The following is a 19,361-nucleotide window of genomic DNA, read 5'->3' on the forward strand; positions in this document are numbered from 1 at the left end:
GCCAAGTGATGATTAATGATTGATTGCATGCTTTTTGACCATCTGTTCCTGTGAGCTGTTTTTTGGTGTTTAATTGGAATAACATCCAGAGGGCAAGGCGAGATTTCCATCGGAGATTTCTTTCAGAAGAGTAGATGCTTTAAAACGGCTCAGCAAAGCGTGACAGCTGGTAGCGGAAATATACAGTAAAAGATGATTTTCTCCACCTTTTTGGTTCAATAATTCAAAGACGCTTTCATTTTTACAGATCAGCAGAATAAATAAATGGGGCTGGCAAAATTGGGATTTTGAATATGGTGGTGCTGCAGTGATACGTACATGTGTCTATGTGTCTATGCACCTCAAAACACCGAGAATCTTGATTAAAGCCAATTAAAATATGCAGAGACTGTAAGACGCCACAAGTCCAGCCTCACTAAAGTGCTCCAGTTTCCACGTTTGTCTTTTTCCTGAGTTTCTAATTAAATATAGAAGAACTCGGCGTGTTGCCACATTTTTCTTTCATTGACTTCATTGTGTGTGTGTGTGTGTGTGTGTGTGTGTGTGTGTGTGTGTACATGTTTAGACATCTTTGTGAGGACAGTAAATTGGCTACTATACTTGTGGGGACCAATAGCCCTTCTGGGGACAAAATCCCCACAAGTTTGAAGGCATGTTTGAGGCTCGAACTGTGGTTTTAGTGTCAGGGTTACAATTAGGTTATGGCTAGGTTTAGTCTGAGTGTTAGGGTTAGGCAGTGTTGGGGAGTAACGGAATACATGTACCGCCGTTACGTATTTAAAATACAAAATATGAGTAACTGTATTCCGTTACAGTTACCGTTTAAAAAGGTGGTATTTAGAATACAGTTACTTTGTTGAAATAAATGGATTACACGGCGGTACTTCCCTGTTTCATATTGTGGCGGGTCAGGACTGTTTGGGTTTTGTTTGACAGCTACGTTCTGTTGTTCCAGGCGGCAGCGTTACGGTTGCCATGGTTACAGGGTGACGCTCTCTCTGCGTGTTTCCTGGGTGAGAGAGCGCCTGTTGTTGTTGTTGTGCTAAGCTAACAGGCAGAATGCTACAGGTATAGCTCTAAAGAATGTAGCATCATGGGCAGTGTAGTCCGTGCTGCAGGGAGAATGGACTGCCATACACGTTATGTGTCTGTGAGCGAGGGAGGGAGAAAAAGGCGAGTGGAAAAGTACCAGTTATCATCGAGCAGAAACGGGAGCTGGAAGCATGTAAATATAATAATAACCACTGCAGCCAAGAAGAGAGCCTGACGAGCCCAGTTGTAAGTAAGCTATTAAGACTCGACTGTACACCGTGTTCGTGTTTTCCTCCAAAAACAATAAGTTCTGTTGGAGCAGCCTTTCAACGCCTCTCTCTGTCTCTGCTAGCAAAGTTGACCCAGACAACAAAGTAAAGCTAGTTTTCAGCTACGAGCCCGACATGAACCCACCGTATTAGCCAGAGGCCCCTTTACTACGGTTCGGAGCCGCGGACCTTCAGTAACAGTAATAAATCACAGCAATAGTACATTCATGTAGTTGTAAACAGCATGATAATATATTAAGTAATCCAAAGTATTCAGAATACATTACTCTCATTGAGTAACGTAACGGAATACGTTACAGAATACATTTTAGGGCATGTAATCTGTAATCTGTAATGGAATACATTTTAAAAGTAACCTTCCCAACACTGGTGGCGGGTCAGGACTGTTTGGGTTTTGTTTGACAGCTATGTTCTGTTGTTCCAGGCGGCAGCGTTACGTTGCCATGGTTACAGGGTGACGCTCTCTCTATGCGTGTTTCCAGGGTGAGAGAGCGCCTGTTGTTGTTGTTGTGCTAAGCTAATAGGCAGAATGCTACAGGTATAGCTCTAAAGAATGTAGCATCATAGGCAGTGTAGTCCGTGCTGCAGGGAGAATGGACTGCCATACACGTTATGTGTCTGTGAGCGAGGGAGGGAGAAAAAGGAAAAGTACGAGCTGTCATCGAGCAAAAACGGGAGCTGGAAGCATGTAAATATAATAATAACCGCTGCAGCCAAGAAGAGAGCCTGACGAGCCCAGTTGTAAGTAAGCTATTAAGACTCGACTGTACACCGTGTTCGTGTTTTCCTCCAAAAACAATAAGTTCTGTTGGAGCAGCCTTTCAACGCCTCTCTCTGTCTCTGCTAGCAAAGTTGACCCAGACAACAAAGTAAAGCTAGTTTTCAGCTACGAGCCGACACAGAACCCACCGTATTAGCCAGAGGTCCCTTTACTACGGTTCGGAGCCGCGGACCTTCAGTAACAGTAATAAATCACAGCAATAGTACATTCATGTAGTTGTAAACAGCATGATAATATATTAAGTAATCCAAAGTATTCAGAATACATTACTCTCATTGAGTAACGTAACGGAATACGTTACAGAATACATTTTAGGGCATGTATTCTGTATTCTGTAATGGAATACATTTTAAAAGTAACCTTCCCAACACTGGTGGCGGGTCAGGACTGTTTGGGTTTTGTTTGACAGCTATGTTCTGTTGTTCCAGGCGGCAGCGTTACGGTTGCCATGGTTACAGGGTGACGCTCTCTCTATGCGTGTTTCCAGGGTGAGAGAGCGCCTGTTGTTGTTGTTGTGCTAAGCTAATAGGCAGAATGCTACAGGTATAGCTCTAAAGAATGTAGCATCATAGGCAGTGTAGTCCGTGCTGCAGGGAGAATGGACTGCCATACACGTTATGTGTCTGTGAGCGAGGGAGGGAGAAAAAGGAAAAGTACGAGCTGTCATCGAGCAAAAACGGGAGCTGGAAGCATGTAAATATAATAATAACCACTGCAGCCAAGAAGAGAGCCTGACGAGCCCAGTTGTAAGTAAGCTATTAAGACTCGACTGTACACCGTGTTCGTGTTTTCCTCCAAAAACAATAAGTTCTGTTGGAGCAGCCTTTCAACGCCTCTCTCTGTCTCTGCTAGCAAAGTTGACCCAGACAACAAAGTAAAGCTAGTTTTCAGCTACGAGCCGACACAGAACCCACCGTATTAGCCAGAGGTCCCTTTACTACGGTTCGGAGCCGCGGACCTTCAGTAACAGTAATAAATCACAGCAATAGTACATTCATGTAGTTGTAAACAGCATGATAATATATTAAGTAATCCAAAGTATTCAGAATACGTTACAGAATACATTTTAGGGTATTCTGTATTCTGTAATGGAATACATTTTAAAAGTAACCTTCCCAACACTGGGGTTAGGCATTCATTTCTGATAATTAGGGTTAGGGTAAGCAGGTAGGGAAGGCATTATGTCAATGAGATGTTCTCATTAAGATATGAAAACGAGTTTGTGTGTGTGGCCACAAACAAATCAATTTAGATTTTCCTTCTAGTATTTCTTTCCTATAATGATTAAGTAATTATTTTGCAATCTGAACTTGACCAGCATGAGCAGCTGCTCATTTCTGTTGCTACACATATTTTGAATCAATGACTTATTATGATGCCGTATTTATTTTATCAGAGCTAAGAGCCCAAAGACAGAATGAAATATTACACTTTTCTAGTTTTACTGACCACTCAAAGCACTTTAGATTACAGGGCCCATTTAACCATACATCCAGACAGTGTTTTATTCTGTACACTTTATCTACCGTTCACTTATGGCCAGTGTCGAGGTTCTTTTGATTTGGAAGGAAAAGTAAGCGCAGACAGAGTCCCAGGGAGTGTCCAAAAAGTGATTTATTAAACACACACGGATTATACAGTGTGGGAGCCAGTCTCTCCGCTCATCTCCAAAACAGAAAGCTTTATAGTCTTTATGACGTCAGAACAATTCCTGGACATGATCATATCAGAACAACAACAAGCCTTCCCGGACTCGAAACCAGATGTTCCCCATTTATGGTCATAGAACAGAACAACTGTGTAAGACGAGTGTTCTGTTGTGTAAGATTGTTGGACCAGGCCACCAAAAGGTGAGTGTCCTCATTTGACTTCTTACACTGATCCCATCACTGTACTGGTGCTATGTATGATGAAGCATTGCATCTAGAATGTGACAAATGATACATGATAATAAGGATGATAACTGAATAATGATAATGATAGGTGATAGACTGATGAAGTAGTGATGAAATAATGATTGTGCATGTGAATAATAACATAGTGACCGAAAAATAACATTCCTTTACGTGACAACTCCTCCTCTTGGGCTCGCTTGCGAGACCAACTTACACCAGGATTTGTCTCACTCATCCTTCCAGCTTACAATCTCCTTCAAGGGCATCATAGACTCAGGTGCCGCTGAACCCTTCGAGCCAGAGCTCAGGGCTCTCTCCAGCATCTTTACCAAAACTCGCCGGACCAGAGGGATGAGACAACATCCGATCATTAATATAGCAAGAAAAACAACAAAAGAAAACATGGCAGACATAACAACACTCTTCCATTGCCCAAAGACAGACGTGAACCAGTCTCCCAGTCCAGTGTTCACACCTGATTGTTCATGCATAGTTTTAGATAACATTTTCAGACTCTCAAGCGCTCTAGTAACCGTACCGTCTGGGGCCGTATTGTTGGGTATAAAAGTACAGCACATGTCCCCAAACATGGCACACACACCACCCTTCTCAGCCAACAACATGTCAAGGGCCATGCGATTTTGGATTCCCATTAACGACGTCGGTCCCAATTGTTCCGCAAGGCCTTCTACCGCGTCCCTAGTGAGATTAGAGAGTCTCAACACATTATAATGAACATAGTTAATGCGATCAACATTTTTATTTGGAGTTATCCATAGAAACACACTCTCAAAACCGGCCGCTATCTGATTAACTAACTTATATTCATCTGGAACTCCCCTGGGAACTCCTTATTGAGTCAATCCAGGTTGGTGAGTCCCATCTTGGGTCATATTTATGCACACCTCTAACACTTCTCCTACGTCTGGCTGTCAACACACCAGTGTCTAGCTGTGGAACTGTCTCTACTCTATTTCCTATCAGCATCAAAGGTGCTCCTAGTCTTACCAAAGCACATGTTCCCACACTCCCCAGTGGAACCTGCACCAAAAGGGTGTACTGCCCACAATAATAATATAGCCCACCCCTTGCCCAGGTGCCTATAATAGTACTTGGGTCACTTACATTATTGGTAGTCCTGCCGGGGATTGTCCTCTGACACCAGCTTGAATCAATTCTTCCTAACGTATATCTCACACTGTCTGTAGAGAACTCAAAACATGTATAATTATCCTTTTTAGGTGTGAATGAACCTGGTTGTGTACGTTTATCAATTGGCGGATATAAACCTGACAAAGTGGTGCAGTTACCTGTGTTCACTGCCTCTCTAGTTAATCTCAGCATACAATCATAACCCCACTCATCCTCTGGATACAGAGGAGCGGGTTCAGTGAACAGACGAGGCCTAGCTGTAGCACAAGCAACACAATCAACCACTGCCTGCTCTTTAGCATTTTGAGCCACCCAATCTAACCAAAGATTCCTATCACCAAAACCTGTGGCACGCTCTATTAACTCCTGAGGTTTCAATCTAGTGTAATCTGTGGCAACAAACCATTTCTCTTCTGAGTCCTGGTAAGTAACTGTCTCTAAGGGATCCATTTGCTCTGTGAGATTCATTACAGTGTCATTCCCTACCGGTTTAGATCTTGGATTGAATAAATTCACCCCACTCAATAAACCAGACAGGATGCTGGTAACAGTATTACCTTCTTAAAATTGTGTTTGATCCTAGTGAGCTGATCGCGTGTGTGTGTGTGTATGTTAGTCGGGTTAATACATTTTCCATTTCTATGTATCCTTTTATGTACCTTCCCCCTTTTTTCTGAAACAAAAACACTCCGTTCACTCCTAAGTTTGTATCAGAAACATCCAAATGAAAAACTCTGGCATAGTCAGGCACAGCTAAACCCCAATGTTTGCAGGTTGCCATCGGCAACCACACTGTGTGTTGTTAACCCCTTCTACCAATGCCCTCTTTTAATGTGTTTCACTTCATGTATGATTTTGTGTTATCTCTAGTGCATATCATGTGAAGGTGTGGTGTTGTCTCTTCATTTTTCTAACAGTACTCTTGCATACCTCAGTGCTTGTCTTCCTCCCCCTTTTGTGGTGGTCTGGACACTGTGTCAATCCTCCACTTCCAGGCAGTCGTTTGTCTCCCCGGATTCCTTAACCCAATTTAATTCCCCAAACTAAAGCAGCAGCCTCAGTCATCACGTGCTCCTTTTCTCTCCGCTCTTTTCTCCCACTTTTCAGTCCAATGGCAGTCAGTTCTCTTCAGCTTTGTCCCCTGTATCTCCTTGTCCCACTGTCTCTCTCATTGCCATCTTGCTCCAAACATGGCAAACTCAGACAGTCTTCTCAAAAGTCCATCACACACAGTGAGGTTGCAGCTTGCTGGAAACGCATCTCCATCCATCCAATCTAGATGGTGGGTCTTCTCTTTCTGATGTCGTTTGCCCACAGCGCTGCTGGACCTCTCTGCTCAGAACTCTGGTATTGTCTCTTGGACTTCTGTCCATTGTTGATGTTCATGCTCATGCTTCTGGAACTGCACTCTGTGTCTTCAGGGAGACATTAGCTTCCTTGGAGTTTGCTTGTTCAGGATGAGGATGGGAGACTGCAAAACAATTCAGCCAAAAACTCTGGCTGGGTGTTTCCATTTTTATTTCTAATAATTTTAACCTATAATTTTCTTCCGACTGCCGCCCATGGAGAATTGATCCAGGTCCGTTCCCCACCTGTAAACGACAGACTGAGAGACTTTCATTACTCATTGTGACTGCAGATGTTTTCATCACTCCTAAAACAACACATCTCTACTTATTTTGTTTTGAACTCTACTGACTTCAAACCCCAAATGTGAATTTTTAGTTGTTCATAACCGCAAACACAAAAAATCTTCTTGATGTTTTTATTAATTATTTTCGTCCACAACACTCCAAATTTTCATTTTGTGTCCAGCAGGGGAATAAGGTGACCTCTAGCATCACTGCTTCCCCAGTTGGAGACAATTTCTCACTCACAATTCCACACTTTTATTTTCTTTGTTTATTCTAGTTCCTTTTCTTTCTTTTATTTTTCACACGCACACATTAACCTGTTTACTCACTCATACAGTCAGCCATCAAATTCTCCATTCCTCCTTGAGTACTTGATCACCTTCAAAGTCACTGTTACTTTCGGCGATTTTATTTATCTTTACCTTAACACTAATTCACTATTTTAGTTTCCTTTATTTTTTCAGTTCACTTGCTCCTATTTGATCACTAAGATTTCTTCTCTTATTATTTCACAGAAAATCAACTAATCTACTTCTCCTTCTTTTGTCATCCAGGAATTCACACACATGCACAGGCTGGTCACTCAGCCCCCACTTTTTTCTCTCTCACAGACACACACACATTTTACTCCTCGTTCGGTCCGCCTGTGAACCCGCCCCTCGAGGCTGGCTCACACTCACTTCATGCTTGTCGCAGTACCGTTCAAACTCTCTGTGAGACACGTCTTTCTCTGCTTATTCTGGACAACGTCCTAGACGGCACACAGAGCGGGTGCCATCCGCTCTTGTGCACCTCACAAATTTTCAAACTGCGCCACAGACTCGATACCGCAGTTTCTCTTCCTCTAAAAAATATAAAACCAAACCCCCCAATTGACGTCACAGTTTGATTTCTACACACCACAAACATACACTATTTGTTTAATCCTCATACACTCAGCTTCTGTATCAAATCACTTTCACAGCAGTTATAATCAATAGAAGCAATTTACACAGCAGATTTACACTTTATTTTATATACATTTTATATACACAGGCCTGTATCAACATGAGAAACGACGCCAGATGCCGAGACAAATTATTCACCAGTTCCTTATCACTTCTTATCACTTCTGTATCGGTACACCTAATTAAACAGATAGAGAAAAACAGTTTTTTCCTTTAATCCTCGATGGGCACATGCGCTGCCCCCCTTTTGTCTCTTTCTCCTCACACTCACACTGCGGGGTTCACCAAGCCCCCTCCTTTGCAGCTGCTTGAGACAGAGAGGCAGAGACGCTTTTCTTTTTTTTTCTCCACCACACACAACAGCAAGCCTATACATGCAAGCTTTTAAACAATATGAGCGCTTCTCCACCGGTATTTACACACTATTTACATACACGGGCCCGTATAGATGCCAGTATTCCTAAGTTTTTGACTAATTTGAAAGCTCTAAGCCCAGGCTTCACCTTGGTCCACAGAACCAGCCTTGATGATCAATAACCCCGCGTCGGGAACGCCCTCACCGGCCACGGTCAGATTTCTAAGCCCTAATTAATTTAAAACCGCTCCCCGCAAGTTAACAGGTCGCTCCACGTCTTGCGTCAAGGGATCAACCTCACGCGTTCAGCTTTACTTAAAGCTCACTGTCACCCACGTTAATAGTCACGGCCGGGTCGCACCCTTCAGCCAAACAGCACAGTAAAAGGTAATCCTTGATTACCTGACCTTTAACGGGTGTCCGAAGTCCCGCGGGAGGCCACCCGAGCTACCTGAACACCGTCAGTGATGAACGCACGTCTGCGATCACCTGTCGCCGCTACACGCTGAACACTGCGCTCTACGGGGTCTCACCCCGGTCTAGGTTAATTTATACACTGTTTAAAAGCGTCCCTGGGGACTCTCAGCCCCTCAGTTTTCATTTACCTGACGCCCGAAACCGCGTTTCTACCACCCAATGCGTCCGAATTCCCTAATCTTAGAGAGTGCTTGGCATCTAACTCCACACTCTCACTTAACTCTCACTCTCACAAACCAAGCCTCTTAGCTTTATCACCACAAAACCTCACAAAAAACACAGAAAACCCCCTAAAATAAACAACAATAACTTTTGAGAGAATTTTATCAAACTTTTACCACTAATTATCCTAATTAAATAAAATCACTACGGACAGAACCCAGCAGAAGGCCCAGAGTGAACATTCAATTTAGTTTTAACTTCCCATTTAGTACCTTTGGATAAAAATTATTCAACAGGTGGTACTGACCTTTTATACCGCGGTTTTTGTCACCCAGTGGGTCCCCCCCAGGTACCCCCCGTCTTTTGGCACTCCCCAGGAGCTCCGCTCCCCCGCAGCGCGTCTTCTTTCCCCCCAAACCGGGTTTTCGGCACCAAAATGTCGAGGTTCTTTTGATTTGGAAGGAAAAGTAAGCGCAGACAGAGTCCCAGGGAGTGTCCAAAAAGTGATTTATTAAACACACACGGATTATACAGTGTGGGAGCCAGTCTCTCCGCTCATCTCCAAAACAGAAAGCTTTATAGTCTTTATGACGTCAGAACAATTCCTGGACATGATCATATCAGAACAACAACAAGCCTTCCCGGACTCGAAACCAGATGTTCCCCATTTATGGTCATAGAACAGAACAACTGTGTAAGACGAGTGTTCTGTTGTGTAAGATTGTTGGACCAGGCCACCAAAAGGTGAGTGTCCTCATTTGACTTCTTACACTGATCCCATCACTGTACTGGTGCTATGTATGATGAAGCATTGCATCTAGAATGTGACAAATGATACATGATAATAAGGATGATAACTGAATAATGATAATGATAGGTGATAGACTGATGAAGTAGTGATGAAATAATGATTGTGCATGTGAATAATAACATAGTGACCGAAAAATAACATTCCTTTACGTGACACCAGCTATAATCTCCAAAACAACCAAACATTTCCCTCTTTGCACTGTGGGAGGAAGGCAGGGAAACCCTCGCAGGAATAGGGAGAGGCAACAGCCTAAACTATACAGATTTACAGGTTTCAGAGGCATTAATGAAAACCTCACTATCTTCATCTAAATCAATAGATAGATAGATCAATAGATATACATCAATAGTTTAAGGTAGAGCCCAGAGACTGCATATAAAAGCTGGATGGAGTGTGTGCATGAACTGCTCCTTTTTAAGCTTAAGTTTGAGGATTTTTGCAGCTTTTTTTGCTGGTTTTGAGCCAGAAGAAAACATGATTGGATGAGACGATATATAACTTTTAACACCTAACATTGTTTAGCAAACTGCACCCATACACCATCTATGCGATGGATGGACACTTACCAATTAGCCCTAATTAACATGCAAATTAAAAGTCATATTTGACATATTAATGCTCCAAAAGGAACAAACAACACTCAGCAGACAGCTGCCTGTTTATTTCCCTAAACTTTGATCCTTCATAATGTATTAATTAATAATAATTGATGGAGTAATTCCTGTAAAAAGTCAGGTAAATATCCCAGTATATTGCAAAAATATAAATACAGAGGTTTCCTTGACTCGTTTTTGGAGCCATGAACACCTAACTTGGTGAAAGCAGAGCGGTTAAACTCATGGAGAACCTGGTGGCTACCTGGTAAGGAAGCCACCTGACCTGTCAGGTTGGGCTGATCAAAAGAAAAGAGAGAAATAGAGACATAGCTGCTTCTTCAGACTGTGGTTGTAAAAATCAAGATTTGTTTGCTTTCAATTAGCACTGTGCTGCAGTGCAGTCCATGCATCTCCCTTTCTTTGATATTGTTTCTTAGGCCCAGCTGATAAATGAGCCTTTTTTCTCGTTCATGCACCCCTTGTTCTTTGTTATTCTGATGCTGTTTGCATTTTGAACTTTTGCTACTAAATAAAACTCAAACTGAGCTTCAAACACCTTGAAAAACTGAAAGTGCAAAGGGGAAATTGCATTTATCCTTCAACAGCTTTTTAGAGGCCAGCGGTAAAAGACCTTGGTTTGTACTCTTTTGTTCCCAAGTGATCTTGTGTAAATGTATTGAGCAGTGAGCAGTGTTGTGCTTTGCTGGGAAACAGCAAAGTGTTCTTTGGATAAGGAGAGGTTGGAGAGAAGAATTGGAGTCAGGACTTTGGATCTACGCTGCAGCTGTGGAAGCCTCACATGCTCCAGATACATATGATTAGTTGCTGTGCAGGGATTAGAAATGCAGAATAATGCCAAAAAATAATTCCTTAAAGAATATTGAAACGCTAATGTCTGACAGCGGATCTGTTTGTGACGGTGCTGACTTAATGATAACATCCTTCTTTCTTTAGTTTCGGTGTTGAATGTTTGAGGTATTAGGATATTTGCATGTTTTAATTAAAAATAGAAAATGCTAAGGAGAAGCAGGCAATGTTAAAGGTTGTCCACTTTTACTTATTAAAATCTGTGATATTTGGTGATTTTAGAAAGATAACCTGACGCCTTAAGATCCTCTCCTCTGTTATTAAGAGCTTGTGCAAAACTAGAAACGGTGGAATTTATACATTTTTAAAGACATTTTAAAGGACAGCCTTAATACAATTGACGTAATGAGCTCATGTGCTCTCGGGTGCACTCAGATTCTCGTGATTTTTCCAAATTCTGCCAACTTCTGCATGGCAATAAAATACACCAATGGCTCCCCAAGAGCAGCAAATGATCTCATTTAACAAATTTTGCTAATTCACACAGGCAGGACTGACTATTAAACTTTGTAATTAGGCTGATAGCGTCTTTCAAATGCAGTGTAGAGGAGGAACGGGAACGTTTCTACAGTGCAGGCTCAGCACGTGCTATCACTCCACCTGCACAAAGTCTTTTTTTAGAGAGTGTGGCTCTCAGGATTTGTGAAGTGCTAACGTTCATTTATCCACATACATAGTGCGAGGTGGTGGAAATGAAGCTTACAGACTTCTTGAGGTAAAACATTAGTGTAGCAGATGTAAAGTACTGACTGGTGATGACATATAAATCCCTACTGATGGTAAAAGAAAAAAGCTAATAATAAAGTGTAGATGGCAGAAAAAACGTATGTAACGCTGTCGGATCGCGTCTGCAGTCATTTTAATGTTTACCTCTTGCCCGTGTCGCATGTTTCTGTCTCATATGATGGTCCAGGGTTTTTGTAAAGTATTTGCTGTGTAATATGTCTGAGTTTGGGGGTTTTTCCAGCTATTTCTGCCTTCTGTTCTCCTCTATATTTGCTACTGTGTTCAGTAGGATCAGTGTCACTACTTGTCACTGTCAAAAGAAAATTGTACATAGTGTGATCAGCTACATGAAATGTGCTCTTTTTTATGGATCACTAAGCAATCCACATGTCTACGTGACATCTACCTTTGGTAAGCTTTTCTTATGTGTCTCAGTTGGTTTACTTTCGGACTTACACTCAGACTTATCTTCATTATTAGCTCCTCTCTGTGTGCATGTAGTCATTTGTCTCTTTGCCAGTTATCAAGAGAATATAACTAAGAAAAAGCATTTAAAAGAAATGTTGATAGAATGTAATGAAAATGATAATAATCTATAATCCTAAAGTATCAGTGTACATTTTTAACAACAAAACCACAATGTTGTACTTTTCATATAAAAATGAAAGATGTACAACATGCACACATGATACAAGCCTGATCCTCCTCATTCAACATGCTTTTGGAGGCATTTGTGGGAAATGTGGAAACATTTATTACGTATTTCAACTAATTTGGGAATATTGTGCTAAAGTCAGACTTACAATCAAGCGTTCTACAGCTGACAAGTGTTTTAAGCATTAAGAGATGAAATGCAAATGTGCAGTTAGAGCTTCATCACTTACCTACAGCAACTAGCATGAATTAGTCTTATATACATATCCCCTGTAGCTTGTCTTTGTACTCTCCTGCTGAGCATTCTCAGCTTTCCTTGCTTTTTATCAACCCCTTTAAGTCTACATGAGCTGTTTTTTGTTTGGAACTGTTTTATTCTTATTATTTTTCTCTGTTTTTTCAGAACTAGTAGCTAGTTTGTTTATTAAACCTCAGATTTTCTGACTTTATTCTGTGTTTTGACCAATTCATGCATCTGTCATTTTCTGGTCCTGACTCACTTTACTTGTCATGAGTCACAAAAGCACTGATGAAGCTCCACGCTGTGCATGACGCAAAAGGTATTATAAGGTCTATTTAAGGTTATTTTATCCACCTGACGCTACTTAAAGCTTTGCAAAGCATTTAATGCTGTTGGACTGGTGCCTTATTCCAGAAGGCAGGTTTAACAAACTCAGTCTAAACCTCTGTTAATTAATTTATGTTCCGGAGAAGCTGGCTAGAGTTAATCGTGCGTGTGCACATAAGTGAAAGAAAGCCATCATCAAGGAAGCTGTGAGACCAAATGCTTTTCTCATTTTACTAATTTGTGCCTCCTCTGTGCCCCGTCCTTCTGTCTGTGACCCAGAAATCAGTCTCAGGATGCCAATCTCCTAAAATGCATGTGGAGCAGAGAGGAGGCTTGCAAGTGGATACGAGTCTTTCGCCTTCTATATAAACACATGGCTGGGATGCAATTCTGGTTCATTCATATAACATTTTGCCTGTTAAAGAAAGTAACTATAATCTTTATCAAAAAGGAAAGTTTTGAGTCTAATCCCACAATTAGAGCAGGTTCCACACACGAGTGGCCTAATAGTAGAGTTGGATGTCTCGAGACCACTTTTACGTGGTCTTGGTCTTGTCTTGGTCTCGCTGTCTCGGTCTTGCTTTCTCAGATCGACATAATGGTCGGGAGATTTGGAGTCAACCATCGGCGAAGCGGGGGGAGGGTGGGGTGGCGCCCGTGTCATTTTTTCAGAAGCCCGGGGTCTTTTGGAGTGTAATTTGTTTCACAGTTAGATGCCTGACTGACAACTGTATAAAACAAAAATTACACACAATATTCGAAGCACATAGCGCACAGTCGTAAATTCCCCCTAATGTTGGTATGATCCGAGCTCAGAGGGCGACTGAGCACAGCACTTACGCCTGTGAGCGAGGGGGGAGAAGCTGCTGTCTGCGAGTTTGCTGTAGGAGAAGCGCCATACAGCTTAAGTTTGAGCAGGTACCAAAGCAAATCATTGGTACTGTACAAATAATGTAAACATGACGGTGCATCACAAAAGATATCAAACTGATCACTTGACCCATATTACGTTACTTCCTCTTCGAGTGAATCAACAAAAGGTGAAATGAAAAGCTGAACAACAACAACGCTGTTTCTTTAGAGAGTCTCAGCTCACATGTGTGTTTACTTCATATATTCAGTTGTTTCCCTCCACGGCTAAATAAACTCTCTAAACCGGTTTCAGTAATGTACTGATGAACACAACAATGGACATGAGGAGCTTCTTTCAAAGAAAAACTCAGGTAGATGTTATTTTATATATTATGCTTTGTATGTTGTTCAGTATATTTCTATGCAAAACAAGAGGAATTTCAATACACAGCAGTATATTCACAGTTAAAACCAGATATTTACATTTACTTTAGGGAAAAAACATAAAAACTTTTTTTTTTTTTTACTGTTAAACATCAATTTAGAGTAAATTTGTTTTGTTTTAGATAAATAAATATTGAAATATCTTTTGAATTAGTTAAATGTCAGAATAAAGAGAGACAGGTGTCTATTTTTTATCACTTTCATCAGATGTAGGAGCACATATACACAAGTTTATTGTTAATTAATAAGAAAACTGCAGACGATTTCATTCTGAGCTGAAGAAGCTTCTGATTGGTTAGTAGAGTCCATGTGAGTAAATTGGTGGCACAGCTGTGGATGCATATAAGGCAAAACACAGAGCCTGTTTCTGTGACATGGGAACATCAAGAGATGTCAACAAAACACCAGGAAAAGAATTGTGGAGCTCCATAAGTGTGGCTCAGTTTGAATACAATTTGGTGCCATTTACAATTAAGAAATACAGATTTTCTCTCTTTACTCTTAAATTTAACAAATGTGTTTTTTATATTTATCTAAAGAAAAATAAACATTTAGTCTGATTTGATGTTACAATTAAAAAAGTGTTTTTATCTGAAGAGTAATAAATATCTGGTTTCTACTGTATATTTGATGATGTTGCTGTTTGGCTTGATTGTCAGCACAAAGAGGGAGAATGAGGACAGAACAGAGATGGAACAAGAGCAGATGAGACACACATGTTAGGCTACGTTCACACTGCAGGTCTTAATGCTCAATTCCGATTTTTTGTTCAATTCCGATTTTTTGATCAAATCCAATTTTTTTGTCTGCTCGTTCACACTACAAATAAAATGCGACAGCAAACGCGCTCTAGTGTGAACGCTCAAAGCGGCCGCATGCGCAAAAGAAGACGTCACACACAACACGCTCTGTTTAGACCCAGACCAACAGTATTGTTTGACTGATGGCCTTAATATAAAGACTTCGGACTTTACGTTTCCCAATTTTTGCTTTAAGTTATTTTGTTATTTACATAATAATGTAAATAACCTAATAATGATCCTTATTGCTGTTTTAGAGGAGCGGTGCTTCAAAGGATAGTTGCAGATTTCTGTCAGAATCTGCAGATTATACAGTACAAATAAAATGTTAATGTTTCTCCAAAGTTGTCTTCCCAACAGTTTCACCGGATGGCCAGGAAGCGTTCGGGATGTCTTATCGGGCGCTTCTCCTGCGCTGATAATTGGCGTCTGTCTTGTGTCAGTGACGTAAAAGACGGATTTAATGCGACATGACCGTTCACACAGCAGTCGCTTTCTAAAACATCGGATATGTATCGGATTCAGTACCACATACGAAAGTGACCCAGATCGGATTTGAAAATATCGTATTTGTGCCGTTCACACTGTCATACCATGATCGGATATGGGTCGCATAGGGTCAAAAAATCGGATTTGATGCGCTTTCGCCTGCAGTGTGAACGTAGCCTTAGTCAAATGGTTGATTAGGGGGAGTGGAAACACATGGTGAAAACAGCTGACACTAGACTGACATGAGGAGACAAAAGTTGTGTCCCAAAACGTCGGCTGCATCCTTCGGAGGACCCGGCCTTCGCGGTCTACGTGGGCCGCGTCCTTCAAAGACCGAGAAGGCCGGAAGTGCGAGACTGTGAAATGGGACGGTCCAGCCTTCTGATTAGCGTCACCGCTGTGTCAGTGGAGTTTAATAAACTCGGCCGTCTACTCCTTGCTATTTAAAATATAACAGGACACTGGTGAAAATTCTCGACCGTCTCACACTTCTGTTTAATCAGTTTTCTGTTTAACGTTTATTCAGCTGTGTGAAAATCCCGGAGGAACCCACCCGGGGGAATAATAAAGTTTTATTTAATCTAATAATCTAATAACTTTGATCTCAGCCAAACCGATTTACTCCAGAACAAATAAAACACCCAAAAAAGGCAAACAATTACATTTTTAAGTTATCTGAGTGACTTATATATCATGTTTAACCTGAGTAGCGAAAGGGGGTCTGAAAACGATGAAGCCGGGAGTCTGCTGCTCTCGCCGGCTGGAGTGACCATTGAACCCCCCGGCTTGCTATCGAGCTGGTGGGTAACAGACGTCTCCGAAAACGTCGCCGCACTTTTGCAAATATGCGATGTCTTGATAAACCGAGCATATATTTGTAATTTACGCAGCTACTTTCTCGCCTTAAAATATGTTAAAAGTTTATTTTGTGACCCAGAAAGATTAATAAGAGTAATTTTAAAACTCACTAGCGGCCGCCATTGTTGGCAGCTGAAATTTGGCTGGGCCGCGCTATGAATTCTGGGATATGGTGGGCCACGAAGGACACACCCGACCCATCCTTCAAATTCGGGGAAATGAAGGACGCATTTGTCGGCCGCATTTGAAGGAGTCGACGAATTGGGACAGCCTTCGTCGCATGACTGTGACGTAATCGGCCTTCAAATGCGGCCTCAGGAGGATGCAGCCGACGTTTTGGGACACAGCTAAAGGAAGCAAAGCTGACTACACTGACATAGGACACAGACTTTCAAAATAAAACAGGAAACATGCGACGCAGACATGACAATATACACTTGACATCATAAGACATACAGCTCGAACACATAAAGGGCAACGGGAGACTAAAACACAGCTGTAGACACAAGGGGAATTGAAAAAAACAAATGAGCTTAGATAACCTAAAGAACTTAAACATAACATCCAAACAAACTATAACTCAAAACGCCGGGTCAATAGACCCAGTAACGTGACAATTTGTTATTTTTCTAATTCTATATTTATTAGGTTATGCAGGCTTGTTTGCACAACAAGGCTGAATAATTATATAAACCTTTCTGAATCTAAATAGTGGACTTTGGTAAAATTTAAAAAAATAAGTGTACTGCAGGTCTATGATTATTTTTAGTGCTGCTATCATCTAGTTTTGATTCTGGTTCTGTTTTGGTTAAGTCCTGATTTTGAACTGTTGTAGTCCTGTTTTAATTCCGGATCAGTTCTGGGTCTGGTTGAATCGGGGTTTAGTCCTCGTGTCTTGATACAGCCCCGACTTTGTTCTGCCTTGCTGCTTAATTAAAAAACTAGTTTAAGGTGTCCTGCAGATGTGATATCTTTTTTTCCTATATGAAGTCATTCTTTTTTGAACAAAACTCAAAACACAGCCTAATAAATCTTTCAGTCATTTCTAATGGGGTGTGATTATTTAAGACTATATGTGAGGGGAAGGGTTTTAAATTCACATATGATTTAACAGGGAGCTCATGTGGGGAAGCCAGTATGGGTGAGATATGGCCTCGTTCTCATCAGTAGTCTCGCTGCAGAATTCTGAATTAACTGAAGGCTTTTTAAGCATTTTTTTTGAACAACCAGATAAAAATGAATGACGAGAGTCCTGCATAGAGATCATTTTCAAATGAAAGAAAACGGAACATGTTTGTTTAATGTATAGACTGAAGGACATCCTGTGTTGTTGGAGGCTAAGGTAACATTACCCTGAGTAAATTACAATGTTTTTGAGATATTTATAGCCAAATAAAATATCCTCAGCTTCGTCTGAATATAAGAGAACAAAATGACAGATCATCCAGGTCATTTGTGTCTTTAAGATATATCATATATAAATAAAGCTGTGTATCATCTGCAGTGAAAATAGATGGAGTATTTATATTCAACCAAAAGGAAGCATGTATAAAAAGTACTGATCTTAGCTGTCAGAGCCCTCTAAATCTTCACTGACACCCGTAGAATAAACCATTCCTCTGAAAATGGTCACCGAGTTGTGAAAACAATTTTTCAAATATAATGAAGCTAAGAAATCTGTGTATGCTTCCCTAAGACAGCTGGATCGAGCAAGTGTAGCGGTTTAATTACAGCTAACTTGAAATTCTCTGATATGTATCCTGTTAATATTGACAAATCAATCATATTTAAAATTGTGGTATTAACAGTAAGTTTAATAGTCTTGTAGTAAAAGAGTCTAAAGAAGATGTTGAAGCTAAGAGGAAGGAAAGGAGAGAGTCGAAATAAAGATCTTCAGGTATTAAAGTTGCTGTTCTTAATGAGACATCTGTAGGATTTCTGTGATTTTTTTAATGGTTAAATTGTATTTGTAAGGAAACTTTTAAAAGTTAGAGGAATACTCAGCTGAACAGAGCTCTGACTCTTTATGAGCCTGGACACAATGCCAAAAAGAAACCTGGGGTCGTTCTTGTTTTCCTCTCAGTGACAAACAATAAAATGTTCAAACTTTATCGATTTTTTTTTTTTATAGGGCAACAAACTATTTTTCTAGGCCAAAATGAAGGTCATCTAAATTCGCTTATGAATCGTGGGATGCAATACCAAGGAGTCAAACATCACTGATTGGTCGCTTTTTCAGAGGAACCACAGTGTCCAGTATATTTGTATTTTGAGGGAAGCCAGTTTATTCCAATTATAACTCAAATACATCGTTAAGGCTTCTCAACATCTACATGTAAATGTTAGAATCACATGCTGTACTTATTCTTTCCAGTCACTTTTCTCACTCGCTATGTGTTAACAGACCTCTCTGCATTGAATCATATCTGTTATTAATCTCTGTCTCTCTTCCACAGCATGTCTTTATCCTGTCTTCCTTCTCTCACCCCAACCAATCACAGCAGATGGCCCGGCCCCTCCCTGAGCCTGGTTCTGTTGGAGGTTTCTTCCTGTTAAAAGGGAGTTTTTCCTTCCCACTGTCGCCAAAGTGCTGCTCATAGGGGGTCATATGATTGTTGGGTTTTTCTCTGTATCTATGAAGCGCCTTGAGGCGACTTTTGTTGTGATTTGGCGCTATATAAATAAAATTGAATTGAATTCTATCTGAACTGTGGCTTCAATGAAGAAAAAATTCTGAAAAAAATCAGAGATACTGAATAAGGGCAGGTGGACGAAAGATGACAACAAATACAACTGTTCTTTGCATTTCCCATGGAGGTTTCACAACAGAAGGATTGTGTGTGTTCTTAAAAATACAACAACACAACAACCCTGGCTCCATGACAGTTTCAGTGCGTGAATATGAAATGCTGTCGTAAAAAATCCAGGCCGTCTGCAGCCTGGATTAAAAAAAACTAAATGTAGTCCAGTT

At 40.9% G+C, this 19,361-nt stretch overlaps 1 long non-coding RNA gene across 1 annotated transcript; it reads left to right on the plus strand.

Annotated features, from left to right (window-relative positions):
- Positions 1-9,696: 9,696 nt before the first annotated feature.
- LOC146505807 (uncharacterized) lies at positions 9,697-19,011 on the plus strand. Its single transcript, XR_014877696.1, has 2 exons — positions 9,697-15,788; positions 16,744-19,011. It is a non-coding gene; the product is annotated as an uncharacterized LOC146505807 (long non-coding RNA).
- The last annotated feature ends 350 nt before the right edge of the window (positions 19,012-19,361 follow it).

The sequence above is a fragment of the Neolamprologus multifasciatus genome, chromosome 13, assembly GCF_963576455.1.
Source record: "Neolamprologus multifasciatus chromosome 13, fNeoMul1.2, whole genome shotgun sequence".
In the NCBI taxonomy this organism is placed as follows: domain Eukaryota; kingdom Metazoa; phylum Chordata; class Actinopteri; order Cichliformes; family Cichlidae; genus Neolamprologus; species Neolamprologus multifasciatus.